The sequence below is a fragment of the Felis catus genome, chromosome D3 (assembly GCF_018350175.1).
Source record: "Felis catus isolate Fca126 chromosome D3, F.catus_Fca126_mat1.0, whole genome shotgun sequence".
Taxonomy (NCBI): domain Eukaryota; kingdom Metazoa; phylum Chordata; class Mammalia; order Carnivora; family Felidae; genus Felis; species Felis catus.
In genome coordinates, this window is record NC_058379.1 from 20,535,290 (window position 1) to 20,558,666 (window position 23,377).

At 45.7% G+C, this 23,377-nt stretch overlaps 2 protein-coding genes, 1 long non-coding RNA gene, 1 pseudogene and 1 gene segment (V, D, J or C); all 5 read right to left on the reverse strand.

Annotated features, from left to right (window-relative positions):
- Positions 1-23,377, reverse strand: part of LOC123381268 (immunoglobulin lambda-1 light chain-like) — a 670,720-nt gene that overhangs the window by 578,605 nt on the left and 68,738 nt on the right. The window lies entirely within an intron of this gene.
- LOC109497182 (immunoglobulin lambda-1 light chain) overlaps positions 1-23,377 on the reverse strand; it is a 638,912-nt gene that overhangs the window by 552,067 nt on the left and 63,468 nt on the right. The window lies entirely within an intron of this gene.
- LOC109496970 overlaps positions 1-23,377 on the reverse strand; it is a 927,213-nt gene that overhangs the window by 539,204 nt on the left and 364,632 nt on the right.
- Positions 14,070-14,833, reverse strand: LOC123381275. The gene is made up of 2 exons (XR_006588097.1): positions 14,273-14,833; positions 14,070-14,162 (listed from the first exon to the last, which is right to left on the reverse strand). It is a non-coding gene; the product is annotated as an uncharacterized LOC123381275 (long non-coding RNA).
- On the reverse strand, positions 16,737-19,105 carry LOC123381351 (annotated as a pseudogene).

The following is a 23,377-nucleotide window of genomic DNA, read 5'->3' on the forward strand; positions in this document are numbered from 1 at the left end:
CTCTGACCTTTGCAGATGGATATTTGAGCTTTCAGTGCTCAGGGAAGGAGCATGAGTAGATCCTCTCCCGGGTGCTTGGGATGGAGACGTTAATTTTCTTCAGGTCCCTAACAGCGTCCAGACTGCTCACCATGGGATTAGTTTACAGTGTTTTGTTCCTGGACATATTAGTGTTCCCTGACATTGGGTTTGCTTGCTGCAGGGCCCTGGCATCACTACCAGTCTCCAATCTGAATTTGTTTTAATGTGTATTTTTTTTAAGGGAGAGAGAGACAGAAAGAGAGAGAGAGAGAGAGAGAGCGCAGGGAGGTACAGAGAGAGAGCGGGAGACGCAGATCAAAAGCAAGTTCCAACTCTGAGTTAGCGCACACAGCCCAAGGCAGAGCATCACCTCACGAACCACGTGATCCTGACCTGAGCCAAAGTCCTAAGCTTAACGGACTGAGCCACCCAGGCACCCCTACCAGTCTCTAATCGAAACCAATTTCAAGGCCTCATATTTCCCAGGTTCACTCCCGGTTCGTATGTGATAAAAAGTCCTTGTGGGTTATCCTTGAACTTTGAATACTTTTTGCTGTTGTTGCTGTATTATGAGAATCTCCTGTTATCCCACCACCTCGATGGTACAGGCTCTGGGGCATTTGAAGTCTCTGTTTGTCAAAAGACTACCGGCTCTCCACAGAGAGTTATCCACTGTACTTAATTGCCAATCTGGGTTTTGACCAGGCCTTTATACTTAGTCTGGAATTTAATTTTCTTCTCTGGTATACTCATGACCCATTTGCCTCTCTAATAGTTCAGTTTTGTAAGTGTTCTCAGGATGAACATGATATACATCATTATACAGTACAAGGGAATCGATCTTAGAATGGATCTCATCCATTAAGGGGCATTCAGGGAGGAGAACCCCACTCCCATTCAACCCTGTTATTTTATTTGGTAAATGTTCCATGGGTTAAGAGTGAAAACACAACAAAATGTCTAGATTTCTTCTGGTAACACCAGGGTTCTCTGGACAAGGTAGGATGGGTTCATAGGCTTTTTTTCTCAAAAATAGTGAGGTTCCTTTCAGCATCATTCCAGACCGAGTCAGAGGGAAAACAAAGACACAGAAAGCCTAGGACTCATGCGGTTACACTCTACTGGTCTCACCCTGGTAATTACATCTGCAAGTCTCATTTCCAAATAGGGTCTCATCCTGAAATATGGGAGTTTTTAGAACTCTTAATCACATGAATTGTTGGAGACACAGTTCAACGCGTAACAATTAATATCCACAGTTTATTCAGATTTTCTTACTTTTTCCCTAATGTCCTTTTTCTGTAGTAAGATCCAGTTAAGATTCTTTGCGACACTGAGTTGTGAATTGTCCTTAAGCTTCTCTTACTGTGACACTTCTCCAGACTGTCCCTCTTGTTGGTGCCTTTGTGCATACTTACTGAGTGGGGGTTATGCCTGACGTCATCCAAGCCAAGGGTTTACACCTGTTCCATGAAACCTCTGCACGGAAATGTGTCTCATCTGATTACATTTAATTATACCAGCAGTTAACAATATGGACGGCAGAGATATGTGTAGACACTGAGTTACAACCCAGTCCTTTTATGTTCCTGTGGTTGAGATCTTTCTAGTTTTGCCTCATGGGGACCCTTTAGGTTGGCTCGTGAGCTCCTAGACACAACCTGTCCTTTTGTGTGTGCTCACACGGGTATGTGTGGTGGTTGGGGGCTGATTTGCTTGCGTTTGTTTGGGAGACAATGCCAGACAATGACAGAGTGTCATTTAAGTGCCATTAGTATCATATACAATAATTCTGTGGCTCAGAATGTTTTACTCTGTTCACGTGATTCATTCTTTTTCAGCGTTTAGCACCCCCGCGTCCTACAGATGTTTGCAGAGTTTTGCTCCTTCCAATGCTGGATGTAATTATCAAATTATTTATAAAAGTGGCACCTCCTTGGTGACCTCTTAGTTGGTTCCTGGTTTGGGTGATTATTTTAAACCTAGAATAAATATCCATGTGCCACGTTTAGGTTGCCTTCAGGCTTTAGTGATTAGGAATCAGTTGTTATAAACATTGAAGTGCAGGGTTTTTCCTATGGACGAAATTTATGAAACTTATCCTTATAATTTTATAATTTTAAATTGGCCTTTTCTCACAAATCATAGACAAGAAGAAGAGACTAGCCACTGTCATGGAGATAATAGTACCGGATACAAATAAGGCTGACGTATTGTTCAGGCACCACATGGGTAGAGTTCAGAGAAAAAATGAAAATGCTTCATTTATTTTAATATCAGTGGGAAAAATTGATATGATTTGGCCTAGAAGTAAAATACCTCAGCTGATAAAACAAGAGATTTCACTTTCATGAAGACTCTTTGTGTCGGAAGGGTTTTCTGAGCGTGACTTTGAGGACAGAAAGGACAGGAGGAACCTCACTCACGGGAGGTGCCCTTGCATGGACCTGCGTCTAAGTCATCAGCCACGGAATGAGCAGAATCACAGGCTAAGCTGAGGAGGCAACTGCTGATGTGTTTCCCTCTTTACAGATGAGTAACTAGGTTTTTGTCTCACTTCCCCACAGGCCTGGACCACTGTGTAAGCTCTGCCACTGCTGTCCCACGATGAGCAGTAATAATCAGCCGTGTCTTCGGCCTGGAGCCCAGTGATGGTCAGAGTGCCTGTGCTGCCAGACTTGGAGCTGGAGAATCGATCAGGGACCCCTGAGGGTTGGTTGCTATTATTATAGATTACGGTTTTGGGGGCCATTCCTGGGATTTGTTGGTACCAGTCCACGTAACTACCAACTCCAGTGCAGGAGATAGTGACCCTCTGGCCCAGGGCCCCAGACACTGAGGATGGTTGATTCGGCCCTGACTGAGCCCAAATCCCTGGAAAGACAAACAACAGAGAGGATATTCCTAGGGTCTAGAGAAAAGAGGAGGAATCAGGCCCACACTTGTGCTTCCAGGACCCATTACCGTGTCCCCACATCAAGTCACCTGTGCAGTGAGCGAGGAGGGTGAGGAGGAGAGTGGACCGGGCCATGGCGGAGGTCAGCACCGATCCTGCCTTCTGTTGCCTCACAGCTGAGCAGAGCCTCCCTTCACTTCTCCCTTCATCTCTTGATCTGTTGAGAGGAGGAGGGCCCAACCATGCAAATGCGACCCCCCTGTTTTCTGACTCCTCACTGATTTCTATAGGTGCCTCTGTCTGAGGATGTCAGGGGGATGGACAGGGTGGGGGCAATTTCAGGGCAGGGGTGGGGAGGTCACAGATGTGAGCCCTGAGCAGAGGGCACAGGCAGTGGCAGGTGGCAGTTCTCATCTCTGATCTACAATGACCCCTCAAAACAGGCCTTGAGTGCCCCTTAGCGTCCAGACACAGACATGCCATTGTATGAGGTGAGCACAGCCCATCAGAGACCACTTCTGCCTCCCACTGCTCTAGGCACTCTCCTCTACCTAAGCGTTAGACCAGGTCTCCCAACGTTGCCCCCATCACCTCAGGGCAGACTCTCTGTTCTACTCAAAATCCTGGGGGTGAGCCTGTCCATGGCTCCCTTGACTGTTCACGGGTCAGGCCTGAGGCGGTGTCTACATACATTCCTCTAACAGTAAATGTGTACCCATAGGGGAAGGAGTTAACTGGATATGACAGCGGACACAGGGCTCCAGGCACCCATGCCAATGCAGGAAGCAGCAGAGAGCAGAGGGCAGCTCCCATGGGGGCCTTTGGCTGATGGGACCTGACCCTCATGAGATCTTTCTTTACATGTGCTCCTTACTCAGATGGAGTGTGTTGATTCACACTCTATCCCGGCCTCTATGTCAATGTGCTCATTGTCAGACATCTGAGTGATTCCAGTTTTCTCTCCCAAAGCGCATTAGGAAATATCAGGGAGATCCTAAGGATCCCTTTTGGGGCATCTGCTCTAGGATTCATGTATACTCTTTCTGAATTCCTTCCCAAATCCATGGTACCTCTGTGCCGGAGACCTTGCAAAGGTCTTGTTTTCAGCCTATGTCTTCCCTGGTGGTCAAGAGGAACTTAAATGACTTTCTGGTGTTTTTATTCTATGGCATCAACCTATGTGTCTCTTGAGACCAATACCACATTGGTTTTCATGACTACAGCTTTGTAATATAATTTGAAAGTGCGAAGTATGGTGTCTCGAGGTTTGTTCCTTCTCAAGATTGCTTTGGCAATTTGGGGTCTTTTCTGGTTCTATACAAAATTCAGGTTTTTTTTTTTATCTCTGTGCAAAACTTCATTGGAATGTTTATGGGGATTGCATTGAATTTATTTATTTATTTATTTTCAATATATGAAATTTATTGTCAAATTGGTTTCCATACAACACCCAGTGCTCATCCCAAAAGGTGCCCTCCTCAATACCCATCACCCACCCTCCCTCCCTCCCACCCCCCATCAACCCTCAGTTTGTTCTCAGTTTTTAACAGTCTCTTGTGTTTTGGCTCTCTCCCACTCTAACCTCTTTTTTTTTTTTCCTTCCCCTCCCCCATGGGTTTCTGTTAAGTTTCTCAAGATCCACATAAGAGTGAAACCATATGGTATCTGTCTTTCTCTGTATGGCTTATTTCACTTAGCATCACACTCTCCAGTTCCATCCACGTTGCTACAAAAGGCCATGTTTCATTTTTTCTCGTTGCCACGTAGTATTCCATTGTGTCTATAAACCACAATTTCTTTATCCATTCATCAGTTGATGGACATTTAGGCTCTTTCCACAATTTGGCTATTGTTGAGTGTGCTGCTATAAACATTGGGGTACAAGTGCCCCTATGCATCAGTACTCCTGTATCCCTTGGGTAAATTCCTAGCAGTGCTATTGCTGGGTCATAGGGTAGGTCTATTTTTAATTTTCTGATGAACCTCCACACTGCTATCCAGAGAGACTGCACCAATTTGCATTCCCACCAACAGTGCAAGAGGGTTCCCGTTTCTCCACATCCTCTCCAGCATCTAGAGTCTCCTGATTTGTTCATTTTGGCCACTCTGACTGGCGTGAGGTGATACCTGAGTGTGGTTTTGATTTGTATTTCCCTGATAAGGAGCGACGTTGAACATCTTTTCATGTGCCTGTTGGCCATCCGGATGTCTTCTTTAGAGAAGTGTCTATTCATGTTTTCTGCCCATTTCTTCACTGGGTTATTTGTTTTTTGGGTGTGGAGTTTGGTGAGCTCTTTATAGATTTTGGATACTAGCCCTTTGTCCGATATGTCATTTGCGAATATCTTTTCCCATTCCGTTGGTTGCCTTTTCGTTTTGTTGGTTGTTTCCTTTGCTGTGCAGAAGCTTTTTATCTTCATAAGGTCCCAGTAATTCATTTTTGCTTTTAATTCCCTTGCCTTTGGGGATGTGTCGAATAAGAGATTGCTACGGCTGAGGTCAGAGAGGTCTTTTCCTGCTTTCTCCTCTAGGGTTTTGATGGTTTCCTGTCTCACAGTCAGGTCCTTTATCCATTTTGAATTTATTTTTGTGAATGGTGTGAGAAAGTGGTCTAGTTTCAACCTCTGCATGTTGCTGTCCAGTTCTCCCAGCACCATTTGTTAAAGAGACTGTCTTTTTTCCATTGGATGTTCTTTCCTGCTTTGTCAAAGATGAGTTGGCCATACGTTTGTGGGTCTAGTTCTGGGGTTTCTATTCTATTCCATTGGTCTATGTGTCTGTTTTTGTGCCAATACCATGCTGTCTTGATGATGACAGCTTTGTCGTAGAGGCTAAAGTCTGGGATTGTGATGCCTCCTGCTTTGGTCTTCTTCTTCAAAATTACTTTGGCTATTCGGGGCCTTTTGTGGTTCCATATGAATTTTAGGATTGCTTGTTCTAGTTTCGAGAAGAATGCTGGTGCAATTTTGATTGGGATTGCATTGAATGTGTAGATAGCTTTGGGTAGTGTTGACATTTTGACAATATTTATTCTTCCAATCCATGAGCAGGGAATATCTTTCCATTTCTTTATATCTTCTTCAACTACCTTCATAATCTTTCTATAGTTTTCAGCATACAGATCTTTTACATCTTTGGTTAGATTTATTCCCAGGTATTTTATGCTTCTTGGTGCAATTGTGAATGGGATCAGTTTCTCTATTTGTCTTTGTGTTGCTTCATTGTTAGTGTATAAGAATGCCACTGATTTCTGTACATTGATTTTGTATCCTGCGAGTTTCCTGAATTCGTGCATCAGTTCTAGCAGACTTTAGGTGGAGTCTATCGGATTTTCCATGTATAATATCATGTCCTCTGCAAAAAGCGAAAGCTTGACTTCATCTTTGCCAATTTTGATGCCTTTGATTTCCTTTTGTTGTCTGATTGCTGATGCTAGAACTTCCAGCACTATGTTAAACAACAGCGGTGAGAGTGGCCATCCCTGTCGTGTTCCTGATCTCAGGGAAAAAGCTCTCAGTTTTTCCCCATTGAGGATGTTGTTAGCTGTGGTCTTTTCATAAATGGCTTTTATGATGTGTAAGTATGTTCCTTCTATCCCGACTTTCTCAAGGGTTTTTATTAAGAAAGGGTGCTGGATTTTGTCAAAGGCCTTTTCTGCATCGATTGACAGGATCATATGGTTCTTCTCTTTTTTTTTTTATTAATGTGATGTATCACGTTGATTGATTTGCGAATGTTGAACCAGCCCTGCATCCCAGGAATGAATCCCACTTGATCATGGTGAATAATTCTTTTTATATGCCGTTGAATTCGATTTGCTAGTATCTTATTGAGAATTTTTGCATCAATATTCATCAGGGATATTGGCCTGTAGTTCTCTTTTTTTACTGGGTCTCTGTCTGGTTTGGGAATCAAAGTAATACTGCCTTCATAGAATGAGTCTGGAAGTTTTCCTTCCCTTTCTATTTCTTGGAATAGCTTGAGAAGAATAGGTATTATCTCTGCTTTAAACGTCTGGTAGAACTCCCCTGGGAAGCCATCTGGTCCTGGACTCTTATTTGTTGGGAGATTTTTGATAACCGATTCAATTTCTTCGCTGGTTATGGGTCTGTTCAAGCTTTCTATTTCTTCATGATTGAGTTTTGGAAGAGTGTGGGTGTTTAGGAATTTGTCCATTTCTTCCAGGTTGTCCAATTTGTTGGCATATAATTTTTCATAGTATTCCCTGATAATTGTTTGTATCTCTGAGGGATTGGTTGTAATAATTCCATTTTCATTCATGATTTTATCTATTTGGGTCATCTCCCTTTTCTTTTTGAGAAGCCTGGCTAGAGGTTTGTCAATTTTGTTTACTTTCTCAAAAAACCAACTTTTGGTTTTGTTGGTCTGGTCTACAGTTTTTTTAGATTCTATTTTGTTTATTTCTGCTCTGATCTTTATTATTTCTCTTCTTCTGCTGGGTTTAGGCTGCCTTTGCTGTTCTGCTTCCAGTTCCTTTAGGTGTGCTGTTAGATTTTGTATTTGGGATTTTTCTTGTTTCTTGAGATAGGCCTGGATTGCGATGTATTTTCCTCTCAGGACTGCCTTCTCTGCATCCCAAAGCGTCTGGATTGTTGTATATTCATTTTCGTTTGTTTCCATGTATTTTTTAATTTCTTCTCTAATTGCCTGGTTGACCCACTCATTCTTTAGTAAGGTGTTCTTTAACCTCCATGCTTTTGGAGGTTTTCCAGACTTTCTCCTGTGGTTGATTTCAAGCTTCATGGCATTGTGGTCTGAAAGTATGCATGGTATAATTTCAATTCTTGTAAACTTATGAAGGGCTGTTTTGTGACCCGGTATATGATCTATCTTGGAGAATGTTCCATGTGCACTCGAGAAGAAAGTATATTCTGTTGCTTTGGGATGCAGAGTTCTAAATATATCTGTCAAGTCCATCTGATCCAATGTATCTTTCAGGGCCCTTGTTTCTTTATTGACCATGTGTCTAGATGATCTATCCATTTCTGTAAGTGGAGTGTTAAAGTCCCCTGCAATGACCACATTCTTATCAATAAGGTTGCTTATGTTCATGAGTAATTGTTTTATATATTTGGGGGCTCCAGTATTTGGCGCATAGACATTTATAATTGTTAGCTCTTCCGGGTGGATAGACCCTGTAACTATTATATAATGTCCTTCTTCATCTCTTGTTACAGCCTTTAATTTAAAGTCTAGTTTGTCTGATATGAGTATGGCTACTCCAGCTTTCTTTTGGCTTCCAGTAGCATGATAAATAGTTCTCCATCCCCTCACTCTCAATCTAAAGGTGTGCTCAGATCTAAAATGAGTCTCTTGTAGACAGCAAATAGATGGGTCTTGTTTTTTTATCCATTCTGATACCCTATGTCTTTTGGTTGGCGCATTTAATCCATTTACATTCAGTGTTATTATAGAAAGATACGGGTTTAGAGTCATTGTGATGTCTGTATGTTTTATGCTTGTAGTGATGTCTCTGGGACTTTGTCTCACAGGATCCCCCTTAGGATCTCTTGTAGGGCTGGTTTAGTGGTGACAAATTCCTTCAGTTTTTGTTTGTTTGGGAAGACCTTTATCTCTCCTTCTATTCTAAATGACAGACTTGCTGGATAAAGGATTCTCGGCTGCATATTTTTTCTGTCTAGCACACTGAAAATCTCGTGGCAATCCTTTCTGGCCTGCCAAGTTTCAAAAGAAGATCAGTCACGAGTCTTATAGGTCTCCCTTTATATGTGAGGGCACGTTTACCCCTTGCTGCTTTCAGAATTTTCTCTTTATCCTTGTATTTTGCCAGTTTCACTATGATATGTCGTGCAGAAGATCGATTCAAGTTACGTCTGAAGGGAGTTCTCTGTGCCTCTTGGATTTCAATGCCTTTTTCCTTCCCCAGTTCAGGGAAGTTCTCAGCTATTATTTCTTCAAGTACCCCTTCAGCACCTTTCCCTCTCTCTTCCTCCTCTGGGATACCAATTATGCGTATATTATTTCTTTTTAGTGTATCACTTAGTTCTCTAATTTTCCCCTCATACTCCTGGGTTTTTTTAATCTCTCTTTTTCTCAGCTTCCTCTTTTTCCATAACTTTATCTTCTAGTTCACCTATTCTCTCCTCTGCCTCTTCAATCCGAGCCGTGGTGGTTTCCATTTTGTTTTGCATTTCGTTTAAAGCGTTTTTCAGCTCCTCGTGACTGTTCCTTAGTCCCTTGATCTCTGTAGCAAGAGATTCTCTGCTGTCCTCTATACTGTTTTGAAGCCCAGCGATTAATTTGATGACTGTTATTCTAAATTCACTTTCTGTTATATTATTTAAATCCTTTTTGATCAGCTCATTAGCTGTTGTTATTTCCTGGAGATTCTTCTGAGGGGAATTCTTCCGCTTGGTCATTTTGGATAGTCCCTGGAGTGGTGAGGACCTGCAGGGCACTTCCCCTGTGCTGTGGTGTATAACTGGAGTTGGTGGGCGGGGCCGCAGTCAGACCTGATGTCTGCCTCCAGCCCACCACTGGGGCCACAATCAGACTGGTGTGTGCCTTCTCTTCCCCTCTCCTAGGGGCGGGATTCATTGTGGGGTGGCGTGGCCCGTCTGGGCTACTTGCACACTGCCAGGCTTGTGGTGCTGGAGATCTGGCGTATTAGCCAGGGTGGGTAGGCAAGGTGCAGAGGGCAGGAGGGGCAGGCTTAGCTCGCTTCTCCTTAGGTGATCCACTTCAGGAGGGGCCCTGTGGAAGCGGGAGGGAGTCAGATCCGCTGCCGAGGTTTGGCTCTGCAGAAGCACAGAGTTGGGTGTTTTCGCAGAGCGAGCAAGTTCCCTGGCAGGAACTGGTTCCCTTTGGGATTTTGGCTGGGGGATGGGTGAGGGAGATGGCGCTGGCGAGCGCCTTTGTTCCCCACCAAACTGAGCTCTGTCGTCCGGGGGTTCAGCAGCTCTCCCTCCCTTTGTCCTCCAGCCTTCCCGCTTTCTGAGCAGAGCTGTTAACTTATGACCTCCCAGACGCTCAGTCGCGCTTGCTGTCGGAACACAGTCCGTCAGGCCCCTCCGCTTTGCCAGCCAGACTCGGGGGGTCTGCTTGGCCGGCAGGCTGCCCCTCCGCCCCGGCTCCCTCCCGCCAGTCCGTGGAGCGCGCACTGCCTCGCCGCCCTTCCTACCCTCTTCCGTGGGCCTCTCGTCTGTGCTTGGCTCCGGAGACTCAGTTCTGCTAATCCTCTGGCGGTTTTCTGGGTTATTTAGGCAGGTGTAGGTGGACTCTAAGTGATCAGCAGGACACGCGGTGAGCCCAGCGTCTTCCTATGCTGCCATCTTCCGACCTCCAAAGGGATTGCATTGAATTTATAGAGTGCTTTGGGTAGTGTGGACATTTTAGCATTGTATTTATTGTGGAGATCCCTGGATTAAGGAATTACCTGGAGGCTGTGTGTGAGGTCTACGTGTTTGTCTAAGATGACCTCCATCTCTGTGCTTAAAAATGTGGATGGATTATCATGATTCAAATGATAGAAGAGATACTAGTTTTGACAATAAGGTAAAGAATGTGGATATATGCTTTTTTCCTTTTTTTCACAGATGTATTCTTTAAAAATCAAAAACCTTTCCTCAGCACCAGCGAAGTATCGGTAAGCTGCAGACACGCAGTGTTGCAAGGACAAACAAAACTGTCAAGGTCGTGGGGCATGTTGGGTTTTCATGTGACTCACTATGACAGACAAGGAGGAGATGTTTCTTGTGAGGTATTCAAAGGGAAGGATTAAATATTTACACGCTAGAGCACATGGTTCTATGTTAACCAAGAGTCGATGACTAGAAGTTTGTATGTGTGTATATATATAACTGTATCTTATGTTTTATATATATGTAGTTTGTGTTTCATATATATATATATGTATATATATATACTTTTATATATACACATATATATATATATATATATATATATATATGATACAAATCCCAGGAGATATATACTAGTTGTATTGTAATGAACAGTGCAGAGATGGATTAGATAAACCACTGGGGAAAATAATTGCGTGAATATTTACATATGAGTAGAACCTTGTGTGACACAGAGAAGAAGTAGAGAGGGATCTGGTGTGAGTAATTATAATACATTGCACACTGAGAAAGGAAGGCTTAGAGCACCAGGAACTTCATGGGACTGAGCTCTGTCAGATAGTAAGGTCTGTCTGGAAAATACCTGTTCAGGTATTTTCCTGCTGGCCTACCTCACAGCCCAGTCCTCTCAGTGCCAGTGTAAACAGGCCACCGCTGACCCCGGTCCTGGTCACCCAGCTGCTCTGACAACACACAGCTTCCCCAGAGGACACTCTGACCTTTGCAGATGGATATTTGAGCTTTCAGTGCTCAGGGAAGGAGCATGAGTAGATCCTCTTCCGGGTTATTGGGATGGAGACATTAATTTTCTTCGGGTCACTAACAACGTCCAGGCTGGTCAACATAGGGCTTATTTTACAATGTTTATGTTCCTGGACATATTAGTGTTCCCTGACATTGGGTTTGCTTGCTGCAGGGGCCTGGCATCACTACCAGTCTCCGATCTAAATTTGTTTTAATGTGTATTTTTTTTAAGAGAGAGAGGACAGAGAGAAAGAAAAGAAAGAGACATAGAGAGAGAGACAGAGCAGGGAGGTACAGAGAGAGAGCGGGAGACACAGAATTAAAAGCAAGCTCCAGGCTCTGATTCTGTGGCACAGAGCCCCAGGCAGGGCTTCGGCTCACGATCCATGACATCATGACCTGAGGCAAAGTCTGAAGCTGAACCGACTGAGCCATCCAGGCACCCTACCAGTCTTCAATTGAAACCAATTTCAAGGCCTCATATTTCCCAGGTTCACTCCTGGTTCATATGTGATAAAAATTCCATGGGGGTTATTCTTGAACTTTGAATACTTTTGCTCTTGTTGCTGTATTCTGAGAGTCTCCTGTTATCCCACCACCTCCATGGTACAGGTTCTGGGTCATCTGAAGTCTCTGTTTGTCAAAAGACTACCTGTTCTCCGCAGAGAAGTATCCACTGTACTTAATTGCCAATTTGGGTTTTGACCGGGCCTTTATACTTAGTCTGGAATTTAATTTTCTTCTCTGGTATACTTATGACACGTTTGCCTCTCTATTAGTCCAGTTTTGTAAGTGTTCTCAGGATGAACATTGATATAAACCATTTTATAGTACAAGGGACCTCTACCTTCTTAGAAATTCATTCTCTGCTCATCCATTAAGGGGCATTCAGGGAGGGAATCCCACTCACATTCATCCCTATTATCTTTATTTGGTAAATGTTCCATGGGTTAACAGTGAAAAGACAACAAAATGTCTGGATTTTTTCCAGTAATACCAGGGTTCTCCTGACAAGATAAGATGGGTTCATAGGATACTTTCTCTAAAATGATCCTTTCAGCTTCATTCCAGACCGAGTCAGAGGGAAAACAAAGTTACAGAAAGCCTAGAACGCATGCAGTTACACTCTACTGGTCTCACCCTGGTAATTACATCTGCAATAGTCTCATTTCCAAATAAGGTCTCATCCTGAAATATGGGAGTTTTTAGAACTCTTAATCACATGAATTGTTGGAGACACAGTTCAACATGTAACAATTAATATCCACAGTTTATTCAGATTTTCTTAGTTTTTCCCTAATGTCCTTTTTCTGTAGTAAGATCCAGTTAAGATTCTTTGCGACGCTGAGTTGTGAATTGTCCTTAAGCTTCTCTTACTGTGACACTTCTCCAGACTGTCCCTCTTGTTGGTGCCTTTGTGCATACTTACTGAGTGAGGGTTATGCCTGGCGTCATTCAAGCCAAGGGTTTACTCCTGTTCCCTGAAATCTCTGCACAGGAATGTGTCTCATGTGATTCCATATATTTATACCATCACTGAACACTATGGACGGCAGAGATATGTGTAGACACTGAGTTACAACCCAGTCCTTTTATGTTCCTGTGGTGGAAATCTTTCTAGTTTTGCCTCATGGGGGCCCTTTAAGTTAGCTTGTGAGCTCTTAGACACACCCTGTCCTTGTGTGTGTGCTCACACGGGTATGTGTGGTGGTTGGGGGCTGATTTGCTTGCGTTTGTTTGGGAGACAATGCCAGACAATGACAGAGTGTCATTTAAGTGCCATTAGTATCATATACAATAATTCTGTGGCTCAGAGTGTTTTCCTCTGTTCACATGATTAATTCTTTTTCAGCGTTTAGCACCCCCACGACCGACAGATGTTTGCAGAGTTTTGCTTCTTCCAAGTTGGATATAATTATCAAATTATTTATAAAAGTGGAACCTCCTGGTGACCTCTTAGTTGGTTCCTGGTTTGGGTGATTATTTTAAACGTAGAATAAATATCCATGTGCCACGTTTAGGTTGCTTTCAGGCTTTAGTGATTAGGAATCAGTTGTTATAAACATTGAAGTGCAGGGTTTTTCCTATGGACGAAATTTATGAAACTTATCCTTATAATTTTATAATTTTAAATTGGCATTTTTCACAAATAATAGATAATAAGAAGAAACTAGGCACTGCCATGGAGATAATAGTACCAGATGCAAATAAGGCTGACTTATTTTCAGGCACCACATGGTTAGAGTTCAGAGAAAAACTAAAAATGTTTGATATATTTTAACATCAGAAGGAAAAATTGATATGATCTGGCCTAGAAGTGAAATACCTCAGCTGATAAAACAAGAGATTTCTCTTTAATCAAGACTCTTTGTGTCGAAAGGGTTTTCTGAGAGTGACTTTGAGGGCAGAAAGGACAGGAGGGACCTCACTCACGGAGGTGCCCTTGCATGGACCTGCGTCCAAGTCATCAGTCACAGAATGAGCAGAATCACAGGCTGAGCTGAGGAGGCAACTACTGATGTGTTTCCCTCTTTACTGATGAGTAACTAGGTTTTTGTCTCACTTCCCCACAGGCCTGGACCACTGTGTCAGTAATGCCACTGCTGTACCACGACGAGCAGTAATAATCAGCCTCGTCCTCGGCCTGGAGCCCAGTGATGGTCAGGGTGGCTGTGCTGCCAGACTTGGAGCCGGAGAATCGATCAGGGACCCTGAGGGTCGGTTGCTATTAACATAGATGATGGTTTTGGGGGCTATTCCTGGGATTTGTTGGTACCAGTCCACCCAACTACCAACTCCTGTGCAGGAGATAGTGACCCTCTGGCCCAGGGCCCCAGACACTGAGGATGGTTGATTCGGCCCCGACTGAGCCCAAATCCCTGGAAAGAGAAACAACAGAGAGGATATTCCTGGGGTCTAGAGACAAGAGGAGGAATCAGGTGCACACTTGTGCTTCCAGGACCCATTCCGTGTCCCCGCATCAAGTCACCTGTGCAATGAGCAAGGAGGGTGAGGAGGAGAGGGGACCAGGCCATGGCGGAGGTCAGCACCGATCCTGCCTTCTGTTGCCTTACAGCTGAGCAGAGCCTCCGTTAACCTCTCCCTTCACCTTTTCAACTGTTGAGAAGAGGAGGGCCCAACCATGCAAATGCAACCCCCCTGTTTTCTGACTCCTCATTGACTTCTTTAGGTGCCTCTTTCTGAGGATGTCAGGGGGATGGGCAGGGTAGGGGCAATTTCAGGGCAGCGGGTGGGGAGGTCACAGATGTGAGCCCTGAGCAGAGGGCACAGGCAGTGGCAGGTGGCAGTTCTCATCTCTGATCTACCGTGACCCCTCAGAACAGGCCTTGAGTGCCCCTTAGCGTCCAGACACAGACATGCCATTGTATGAGGTGAGCAGAGCCCATCAGAGACCACTTCTGCCTCCCCACTGCTCCAGCCACTCTCCACTGCCTCAGGGCTAGACCAGGTGTCCCCACATGTGGCCCCCTATCAGCTCAAGGCAAACTCTCTGTTCTACTCAGACTCCTGGGCGTGAGCCTGTCCATGACTCCCTTGACTGTTCACGGGTCAGGCCTGAAGAGTTGTCTCTACACACATTCCTCCAACAGTAAAGGTGTATCAAAAGGGGAAGGAGTTAACTGGATATGACAGTGGAGGCAGGGCTCCAGGCAGGAAGCTTCCAATGCAGGAAGCAGCAGAGAGCAGAGGGCAGCTCCCATGGGGGCCTTTGGCTGATGGGACCTGACCCTGGTGAGATTGTTCTTTACATGTGCATCTTACCCTGATGGAGTGTCTTGATTCACACTCTATCCTGGCACCTATGTCAATGTGCTCATTGTCAGACGTCTGAGTCATTCCAGTTTTCTCTCCCAAAGTGCATCAGGAAATATCAGTGAGATCCTAAGGATCCCAATTCGGGCATCTTCTCTAGGATTCATGTATACTCTTTCTGAATTTTCTCCCAAATCCATGGTAGCTCTGTTCTGGAGACCTTGCAAAGGACCGTTTCCAGCCTATGTCTTCCCTGGTGGTCAAGAGGAACTTGAATGACTTTCTGGTTTTTTTATTCTATGGCATCAATCTATGTGTCTCTCGAGAACAATACCACATTAGTTTTCATGACTACAGCTTTGTAATATAATTTGAAAGTACAAAGAATGGTGTCTCGAAGTTTGTTCCTTCTCAAGATTGCTTTCGCAATTTGGGGTCTTTTCTGGTTCTATACAAAATTTGGGTTATTTTTTTATTTCTGTACAAAACTTCATTGGAATTTTTATGGGGATTGCATTGAATTTATAGAGTGCTTTTGGTAGTGTGGACATTTTAGCATTATATTTATTGTGGAGATCCCTGGATTTAGGAATTACCTGGAGGTTGTGTGTGAGGTCTACGTGTTTGTCTAAGATGACCTCCATCTCTGTGCTTATAAATGTGGATGGATTATGATGATTCAAACGAAAGAAGAGATACTACTTTTGGCAATAAGGTAAAGAATGTGGATATGTGCATTTTTCCTTTTTTTATTCACTGATGTATTCTTTTTAATTCAAAAACCTTCCCTGGGCACCAGCTAAGTGTCTGTAGGCTGCAGACACTCAGTGCTGAAAGGACAAACAAAACTGTCAAGGTCGTGGAGCATGTTGGGTTTTCATCTGACTCACTATGACAGACAAGGAGGAGATGTTTCATGGGAGGTATTCAATGGGAAGCATTAAATATTCATAGGACTAGAGCACACGGTTCTATGTTAATCGAGAGTCGATGACTAGAAGTGTGTGTGTTTGTATAACAATATCTTATGTTTTATTTATACATAGTTTGTGTTTCATATATATGTGTGTATATATATGCATATATACACACATATATATTTCATACACATATATGTATATATATATATATATATATATATATATATATGATATAAATCCCAGAAGATATATCCTAGATGTATTGTCATGAACTTTGCAGAGATGGATTAGATAAGTACTGGGGAAAACAATTGTGTGAATATTTACAGGAGGAGTAGAACCTTGTGTGACACACAGAAGGACTAGAGAGGGATCTGGTGTGAGTCATTATAATACATTGCACATTGAGAAAGGAGGGCTTAGAGCAACAGACCTTCTGAGTCATGGAATGAGCTCTGTCCTTACAATTCCCAAGCATCTGTGTTTTCCCAAATATGCAGTCCCATCTGGAAGGGAAACCCATCACCTGTACGGGAATTAGCAACAGTGTTGGAGCAAATTACGTGGGCTGCTTCCAGGAGATTTCTCTCAGCGTTGCCACAACTCTGGTGCTCAGAAGAAATGGGCCCTCGGGAGATCTCAGCTCGGTTCTCGGGCTTCCACTCTGGGAACAAGGTCTCTAGGACCTTCTCAGGCCTGCAGCCTGAGGATGAGCCATATTGTTAGTGCTCAACATGGGGCAGAAGCATCAGTTCTGACTTACTGCTGCAGGCCCATGGGGACCTGAGACAGAAAGCTGTCTCTGTCACCCCCAGGACTGCCGGTGAGAAACAGACAGGGAGGCCTTGGAGACCCTGGAGGGTCTGAGGGTCTGACTCTGAGCACAGAGGAAATTTAAAGGGTCAGTGACAGTAGTTGCCTCTCATGTTGTTTTTTCTTCCTCTCCTTCCTCTCCTGTCTCTTTCTTTCTTTCTTTCTTTCTTTCTTTCTTTCTTTCTTTCTTTCTTCTTTCCTTTTGTTTTCTTTTCTTTCTCTCTCTTTCTCTCTCTTTCTCTCCATATCTTTCTCCCTTTCTTCTTTCCTTCCTTCCTCCCTTCCTTTCTTCCTTGGATAAAGAACTTTATTTGGATTAAATGAGAGCTGGAGAAAGCGAAGGGCCAGAGATGCCAGTGAGATTAGGTTCCAAAAGGGCAGGCAGAGCTTATCAACCCAATGGACTCCATGTCCCAGCAGCCTTCCAGTTAGTAGGGTCAGTAAAGTCCTGCTGGGAAATGTATTTGCCAGTAAACGACCAACGTTTGCCCCCCATCAGTACAGTGGTAGAGTTTCTCTTTTCCATAATTAAAACTCCATACCACCTCCCACAACACCACGAGTATTGCAAAAAAGGCTAAAAAATCACATTTGACACCTCTTCTACTCGTCTTCAGTAGTTAGCTCCGAAGTCTCATCATCTGCCAAAAATAGTTCTACTAAACTCATCAGCTGAAATGTCCATCCAAGTAGTGAGAAGACAGTCTTTACTAACCCATGGTCATTCTTACCCAATTACCCCGGCCAGTCATGGCTGAACAGCAGAGTAAGGCTCAGAGAGGGTGAAGGAGGAGGAGGATGGGGCTAATTTTCCCCAGTACAAAGATGGCATCCGATTCTTGGTGGACGATCATGTGGACGATGACTTTCCTGAGTCGGACACAGCTGTACTGTGTGTCCGGGTCAGTCCTGACACCGTGATATGAACTCATCTGTGTCCCTCAAAACCCTGTATGGAAACCCGAACCCACATTGTGACTGTTTGAGAAAAGGCATTAAAAGATGTCATCGTGGATAATGAGGTTAAAAGGGTGTTGCCCCCATAAACAGGGCTGGTGTCTTCATAGAAGAGGTAGAGGCAGCATGGGTGAGCACACATGGGAATGCCACGTGAGGACCCAGGACGAATGTAACCATTTGCAAGCCAAGGAGAGTGACCTCAGGGGAAATCAGACCTGCCACACCCTTGAACATGGACATTTAGGCTCCAAACTGAGAGAAATTCGCTATCTTTGGTGTAGGCATCCAGTGTGTGGTATCGTCATATGGTAGGCGTAGCAGACAGGCACAACCCTCAGGGACACTGGTCCCCAGGACAACCTGCCCCAGCATCCAGGAATTTCTGCTCAGCTTGAATGAAACAGAAAATGTGTGCCTATAAGGACAGGCTTTGGGGACAGAATTGACAGGAAAAGGACATAGACTAGAGGAGGTTCGTTGGGTTTTGTTTCAGGCCTCAGTATTAGGTCAAGGGGGAAGCAGCTGTGTTGCTTCAAACAGAGAGGGAGGCACAAGGTGGGAGCTACACAAGCAAAGCCCATAACTGTGGGGACAGCAGGTTTTTGTCTCACTTCCCCACAGGCCTGGAGCTCTGTGTGAGCACTGAGACTGTTGTCCCATGATGCACAATAATAATCAGCCTCGTCGTCAGCCTGCAGCCCAGTGATGGTCAGGGAGCCTGAGCTGCCAGACTTGGAGCCAGAGAATCGATCGGGGACCCCAGAGGGTTGTTTGTTATTCTCATAAATCAGGAGGCTGGGGGCTGTTCCTGGGACTTGTTGGTACCAGCTCACATAATTACCACCCCCGATGTTGGAGCTGCTTCAGTGCAGGAGATGGTGACCCTCTGGCCCAGGGACCCCGACACTGAGGGCGGCTGAGTCAGCACAGACTGGGCCCAGGACCCTGGAAGGGGTAGAAACACAGACAGGGTGATGCTGGGGTCTGGACACAAGACAGTGGAAGCAGGACCCACATGTCCTCCCAGAGCCCCTTCCAGTGTGCCCTCATCCAGTCACCTGTGCAGTGAGCGAGGAGAGTGAGAAGGAAAGGAGACCAGGCCATGGTGGTGGTCATCAGCGATTCTGTCTTCTGTGCCTCACGGCTGAGCAGAGCCTCCCCTCACCTCTCCCTTCCCCTCTTCATCTTCTGAGGGAGGGAGGGCCCACTCCATGCAAATGAGACCCCAGCTCTCTGACCCCTCCCTAGGCCTGTGTCAGGTCCCTCTGCCTGAGGATGTCAGGGGGCTGGTCGAGGGGGGGCTGTTTCAGGCCAAGGGGTGAGGAGGACACAGTTGTGAGCCGTGTGCAGGGGGCACTGACAGTGCAGGTGGCAGGTTTCAGTTCTCATCAGCCCCGAACCCACAGCAATGGGTCCTGTGAGCCCCCTGGTGTTCGGACTCAGAGCCGCCATTGTTTGAACTGGTAGCCAAGTCCACCAAAGAGAGCTCCTGTGCCCCCATTGCACTGCCCACTGTACCCCGACAAGCGTCAGTCCAGGTGTCCCTCTAGGGAACCTCCCATAACCTAAGCCAGACTGGATGCTCTACTCAGACTCCTCAGGGAGAGTCAGTCCATGGCCGCCTGTATGGGTCATGGGTCAGGAAGGAGGTGGTGTCTCTACCAAAAGTCCACTTAGATCAAGATCATGCCCAGTGCAATGATGAGTACCACCGGACACGTGGACCCTTCTGTGTAGGATTCTGTGTCCTTTCCTGTTACGTGATTTCTCCCGGGTTTCCAGAGCTCACCTTCCTCCAAGGTTCCCACAGCACTGAGGAGAGAGGGAGAGCTCTGTTCAGGCTGTGGGGAGAAACAGTTGTGTGTATTCCTCGGCGCATTACGCAAAAAAATCTTTGTCGTCTGTCACTATGTCTGCTTGTTGAAAACATTAGCTCTCCTCATACTATGTGCAGTGATTCCTTCCAGGATCTGCTCTCCCAGCAAACAGACCCAAGGCTGCAGGAGCCTTGAGTGTGACACTGACCTCAGCGCCCAAAGGACAAACTGGCAGGCCGTTCTAGGAGGGAAGGAGCGACAGCAGCAGGTGCTCTGACAAGGATCCAGTGACACAGTCTCTGGGTGAGCACAGTTCTTCCTACGTTCTTTGTGTCCAGCATATTCAGGAGAGAGCAGTAATTCATCCAGCCACCATGACTAGAGGAGTGAATTTCTATTCACCAAGGCTACATAAATCTTTGGTCAAAGATCCCACATGTGAGTGGTGGAGAGGTGGAGATGAGGGGGACTATGTCCCTGAGGTCATAGGAATTGTGGCCCCAGTTTTAGACAGAAGAGTTTTCATCAGAGCTCCAAGCTGGCTGGAGGTGTCACTGGGGGGACTGAGGGAGTAACAGTCCAGCATTAAGAGCACAGGGAGGGTGTGATACATCCCCCTGGGCTTTGAGCTGTGTGGGAGCAACACTGAAGCTGCTATTCCAGAACCAATGTACTGATCAGCCTCAAGTGCTGACTGGAGGCCGAGGGAGTCAGAGGCTGAGCTGCCCACAGCGATAGAGACTCACCCTGGGATTCCTGAGCATCAACTTGTCTTAGGAGAGAAAGTGATCAGGGCAAGTCCTGACTGCTCAGTGACAGGACCCTGGTCACACTGGATGTCGCTGGAGTTTCCTGATGATGAGGATGCTTCCTCTTGGGCTTGTGACCCTGAGGTTGGCTGGATGAGCACAGGTTGACCGTGAGTTTTGGGGAGAAAGAGAAGCCAGGAAGCTACAAAATCCCGAACACCATACACTCAGATAGAGGAGAGATCCGTGTTTGTGTGTGTCTGTGTCTGTGTGTGTGTGTGCGTGTGCCTGTGTGTGTGTGTGTGTGTGTGTGTGTGTGAGAGAGAGAGAGAGAGGGAGAGAAAGAGTGAGAGAATGGAAAACCTTTCTTGCAGAGGCCAAACATGAAGACAAGTGTATCCCTGTCCCCTTATGTCCTCTCTGCATTTGCTGAGTGTTGTGTTGGTCCTCATGCAAACCCATCCCTGGGGCTGGCTCTCTGTATGACCGTCCAGCGTTCTGGAGCTTGGATCTCAAGAAGGCCAATATCTGGAAGGCCACTTCTCTGGCACGAGTATGAAACTTACACAAAGGGGAGGAATATGGTCTGAATTAGTTCTATAGGAATTTCACTGAATCAGAATGTCAGGCCTTGTGGATGGGCCTTCTATCCATTCTCATCCTGTAGACACACTTCCCATAGCTGTGGGGTCTTCAGGTCTTAGGAAGCCCAAGATAAGGGCTGATCACACAGCCCCTTCTTCATGCCCTTCACATCACAGCCCTCCCCCACTGTGCCTCTCGTATCCCCTGATACCTCCATTGGGTGACCGTCAGAGAGTGTCTACTGTTATTTTGCAAAAGGGTTAATGCTTGACACTGCATTGCTTGGTGCAAAAGTGTGTGGCTGAGTGAGTGTCCTGATGGTCTTAGAAACCAATATTCTCAAGACCAAGAAAAGCTGTCATGTATTGAAATATGCAGCCAATCCTTCCTTCGTTCACTATGGCAAAAGTTACCCTGTGTGCAGCCTCAGTCATTCTGAAGGAGGAAGTATTGCATGAATCGCTTCTCTGTGCAAATACTCAAAGGCTGGGTGAACATTCATCTCACAGAAATACAATAATCATGTTGTTGTATTACAGAGATTGATGAGGTTGGTGGGGCATGAAAACTATAATCAGAGATGAGAGCAGGAATCACATGAGGAAGTGATTTCCTGCTGGTCCATTTCTGCAACGTCTCCGTAGAGATGGACCCTGGAGAGTGGAAACTCTTGCAAGATTATAGTTTTCTCTGAAATCCTAACATAGAGATGGAGTTCGGGCCTGAAGAGCCATAGAGAGAGACGGAAGGCCTGAGGGAAGCAGGAGAAGAGGGGAGACGAGCAGAGTGTGTGTGGGGGAGGGTGCAGCGAGGAGAGTCTGAAGACTTTGGGACTCACTTTTAGTCAGATGGGTGAGAGAGGAAATTGTGTCTATGACCAAGGTGCTTATTAACATGTCAGATATGGATGTGTCATCGGTAACACAAGAGACACACTTTACGGCTTGAGATTTGTGGATGAATGTGAGTACCTCTGTCACCATTTTCAGTCAAGACAACAGTACTGTGTGACCTTAGAAACTATACACGTGTCTCTGCCCCTAGATGCTGACACCGAGTTTCTGAAAATCTGGTCATTTCTAAGTGAAAAGAACAGTAGAAACATCCTAGTTCTAATGATGTGACTCTGGGTGGGCTCCCTGAAGCCTCCTGGGTGGAGCTGGTCCCCAGAAAGACCAAGGCTTGGTCAGAGGTTGGGAATCTTCACCCCTCATACCTGAGAGACAGGAAAAAGGCTGACAGTGTAGTTAATGTCTGATCATGTCTCCCCGAATCCTCAATAAAATCACAAAGTACAGTGTATGAAGAGCTTCTGGTTTGGCGAACACATCCACTTCCAGAACAGATGCACCTCAACTCCCCAGGGACTGATGCTCTGGTGCTCGAGATGCTCCCAGACCTGACACTAGGTGGCTCTTTATTACTTGTTCCCCTGTCCCCTTCATCATATCCTTTAATGAACTGACTAAAGGAGTCAGTGTTTCCCTGAGTTCTGTGGGCCCACAGGGGAATAAATGGAATGCATCGAGGGAGTTGTGGGAACCTCCAATTTGTCGCACGTTGGACAGAGGGTACAGGTGAGCTACTAACTGCTGTTGGCATCAAAATGGGGAACAGCCTCCTGGTGCTGAGCCCTTCACCTGTGCACATGTCACCGTTTCCTGGCCGATAAAACTCGGTGTGAAATTCAGGTAAATTTGAGGACACTCTCCACGTGTCCCAGAGGGTTTCTTGTTGTGGGAAAACACATAAACAAACAAACATGTAATCAACCACCAGCAGTGTGTAAAGTGAATTATTCTGAGAGTAGTAAAGGAGACAAAACAGGAGAGAGAGAGACTGAGGTTCATGCTGTAAAAGTATTTATTCTCCAGACCCCATAGGCCTGTGCCATCGGGCTCTTTTCCCTCACCTGTGTGCGCTCCTGGGACACCTGTGCTGTCTCAGGCAACAGCATGATCTGTGTGTTATTCCTTCTTCCTCAAGGACACGTGACCCCTCAGAGGACTCCCTCCTACAGGAGCGTCCACACAAGTGTCTCGGTACGGGATGCTCAGAGACAAGGCTTTCAGCCCCAAGTGTTTTTGACTCACTCCCTTCTCATCTGAGACACTGTAAGGAAAGCTGCTCCCACTGCCAGGATCTGTAGCACAAGAGAAGCTTCGTGCTTAGGCTGCTCATCAGACACGAGCAGAATTCCTGCCTTGGCCCAGGCATCTTTGGATTCAGAGAAGCAACTGGGGACCCCGGACCCTGGTGCTTATTTGAGTGTGAAGAGAACCAAAGAAGACACCAGGGAGGGCTCCCTGGCGTCTCTGGAACCTGTCTATGTAGTAGCTGCAAACACGGAATCCACTGTTCATGGTGCAGGTGAGTCTGGCTGTTGTTCCTGGAGATGCATAAAGAGGGGGTGCCTGGGTCAGCACAGGCTGGGAGAGAAACCTGCAAACACAGACACTCAGGGGGGATGGGGCTA